At 42.6% G+C, this 3,426-nt stretch overlaps 1 pseudogene; it reads right to left on the reverse strand.

The window, feature by feature from the left end:
- Nucleotides 1-497: 497 nt before the first annotated feature.
- On the reverse strand, nt 498-793 carry LOC116534166 (annotated as a pseudogene).
- Nucleotides 794-3,426: the final 2,633 nt, after the last annotated feature.

A 3,426-nucleotide genomic window follows, 5' to 3' on the forward strand; every position in this document is an offset into this window, starting at 1 on the left:
TTAAGAAGAAAACGTCTCCTTGGAAAAATGTACATATCCAAAACTAACTGAAATGGAAGGAAAATCCTAGCATATCTGTCTAGCAAGCTTACAGGAAAGTACTTCTAATCAATGCGGAGGGCATGGGTCGAAGGCTTCCTGGAGGAGGTGGCAGATGATGATAACAGGCAGTATGCATTGAGCACTGCTCAGACTGGCCTTCTAGATGCTTTATGTGTATTTATTCTCATTTAATCCTTACAAAAACACTGTGAGCATATAGGGAAAGCCAACCTTTGAATCTAGGTGGTCTTGCTCCCAAATTCACTCTCAGTTACAAATGCCGGTTGCTACTAGCTGAATAATAGTTTACATTTCTTTTTTATTATTATTATTTTATTTTACTTTATTAAATCTTACTAATATTCTTTAAGGGACAAACCAAACAAGTAGGCTATAGTGAGGAAATCGTATTTTGGAGAGTCAAGAAACCACTCAGATACTTCCAGGTATTACCTTCAGTGGTGCTTCTTATCTTTATTCAGGGAGTCCAGGTAATATTCAGCTCCTACAGCTACCACAAATGCGGGAAATCTCCATTTGAATCCTTTAAAGAATACATCAAAAAAGGTAACCTTTTCTGCAAAGCCACATATGTATCTCCCAGCTTCATTGCGGCCCCATGGGTCCCTTAGCCCTGTGCAGCCAGCCTCTTCTGAACGCCTTCTAATGGTGTCGCTCTTATCTTCCCTTGTCCATAATCTGGAAGTTCCATTTTACTACGTCCATGTTCATGTCCATGTCCATGGGCCATGTCTGTGTCTCAAGTGAATCTAAAAGTCCGATGAAGATCAACCTCCACTTAAGGAAGCTGGCTCTAGTACAGAAAAATTGCTGGTATCCTTTCCCCAACGGCAATCTGACCTCTCAGGACACTCACCTCTGCAACCAGAGCCAACCGGAAGCCTAGTTTGCATTTCAAATGAAAGATTAAAAGTGCCAGAGACATGCTGAAATTCAAATTCCCTAACTACAAATTACCTAATTCCTAGGAAGGAAACAAAAGGGATTTTTAAAGCAGCAGGCTTTGAATGAGCAGGGCAGTTGGTATCTGCAAAGGGCGGGCTTTCCAGGGAAGGGAGTGATATGGCCTAAGTACAGCTGTGAAAGAAAGGATAACTGAGAGAAAGGGAACTGTAAGGGAAAGGGTGGTTGTCCCTCCAGATCTCATGGAGAGACAAGCAAAGGGGAGTGGGTGGCATGTTTTGCAGAATGGTTAATCTCAAAAAAAAAAAAAAAAAAAAAAAAAAAAAAAACAATAAAAATTTGGAAAAAGATGAGACACAGGGAGGGAAAGAATGCTGGACACTGGGGAGATTGATGTGCAATATTGGCTCTACATTTATTGAGTTCTGTGTCCTAAAGACATTTCTCATTTTTTTTTTTTTTTTTTTTTGAGACAGAATCTCATTCTGTTGCACAGGCTGGAGTGCAGTGGCACGATCTCAGCTCACTGCAACCTCCATCTCCCAGGTTTAAGTGATTCTCCTGCCTCAGCCTCCCAAGTAGCTGGGACTACAGGCACATGTCACCACGTTGGTTAATTTTTGTACTTTTTTAAGTAGAGACAGGGTTTCATCATGTTGCCCAGGCTGGTTTCGAACTCCTGACCTGAGGTGATCCACCCGCCTCAGATGACAACTTTTTGATGTAGGGACTCTTTTAGCATGTCCCACCCACAGCATCAAGGGAGAAGAGGGTACAGGAAGAAGCAGAGTGAGGCCAGAGTGGAGTGGGAGTCAAAAGAGGTGGGTGCTTGTGCAGAAAGGTAAGAGCTTTAATCTGAATGTCACAGAAAGCCATGGGAGGGTTTGGAGCAGGGGAGTGACATGGCAGGATGAATGTTTTGTAAAGGATTTCACATAGGTCAATATGCAGGAATATCACAAATACTGTGAAGTGGGGAGAAGACCAGATCTAAAGAGCACATACTGGGTTCCATTCATACAAAGTAGAAACGTGGGCAAAACTTTTCCATGCTGCGAGCAGTGGTTGATGTTGAGACGGGGCTGTGTCTGGCGGGAAGTAGGAGGAAGTCTGAGGATGGTGGGACAGGGTCTGATTCTTCATCTGGATGCTGGTTCCTGGGGGTACTCAAGTTGTAGAAGTTCACCAAGCCGTATGCTTATTGTATGCACACTTCTCTGCATGCATGCCATATACTAATAACAAATTTAAAGGGAAATCTTCCAGGAGGTCCTGTGTGGATAGGGACAGCAGAAGAATCAGCCCAGTTAAGAGGCAAACTCAGCCCTCCTGTTGAGAGACAAGGGAGGCTGGGACTAGGATAACTGGATGAAGGTGGCGAGAAGTTGTCAAATTCATTCTCCACATCTGTGGCATCAACGTCTACTCCAAGCCACTGTGATCTCTCCTCCTGGCCTGTCCTTCAACCTCCCCGCCTTCCCCCTCCATAACCCAGCCCCTTCTGCAGCCACTGACCTCTTGAGTGGAGAATGCTCTATGCTCTTCCCCTATAAGCAGGGTCAGCAGCTCCAGGCTCTCCTTTCTCTTCTCCCCTTTATTGCTGCAGCCACCCTGTATTTCGTGAGAATAAGTTTGTAAAGAAGTTACCATAAACTAAGGTTGATGTATTATTTGAAGGAAGAAATCAAACTATTAATTTAGTGTGGCCTAAGTGTACAATGTTTATAGTCTACAGTAGTGTACAAGCATGTCCTCGGCCTTGGCATTCACTTGCTTCATCACTCAGAGCAATTTCCAGTCCTGCCAGCTCCAGACATGCGCCTATAGGCTATATCACATAGCCTAGGTGTGTAGTAGGTTATACTATCTAGGTTTGTGTAAGCATACTGAGACTATAATCTTCTCACAACAACATCACTTAAGGACGCAATTTTCTGTGCATATTCTCATTGTTAAGTGGTGCATGACTGTATAGGTAACAATATTTAACTTTCCTACCTGGGAGTGCTTTGATTTCTTTGATTCTTATTTTAATCCGATCCTTTTGGTATCATGACATTCTTGTCTGTTGCATTAAAAAACAGTGTTTTCCAACTCACTAAATACATATGAGATACTGATGTCTTTCTGCTCGTAATCTGAAGCATCCTGCTGAACTCAATGCCCATATGCTTTATGAACCTACACATCAGCAGGAGAGATTGAAAACAGCCTGCCAAGTGTTTTCTCACTGCCCCACTCCCACTTTCAGAATAAATTGCTTCAGCCCTTCAGATTTTCGACATATTTATAAGGTAGCAGAGAAAAACTGAATGTTATCCAGACTCTATTCTATTTAAGCATGTTTTTCCTCCAACAATGACCTTTCACTAATTTTAACATGAACATAATGAGTAGAAACATTGCATAGCACTGATTCTATAGAACTATCTCTATGCATGCACCAGGACAGATTCTTTT

This window comes from Sapajus apella, unplaced genomic scaffold (assembly GCF_009761245.1).
Source record: "Sapajus apella isolate SASKATOON/1434 unplaced genomic scaffold, GSC_monkey_1.0 scaffold3, whole genome shotgun sequence".
NCBI classification, from domain to species: Eukaryota; Metazoa; Chordata; class Mammalia; order Primates; family Cebidae; genus Sapajus; species Sapajus apella.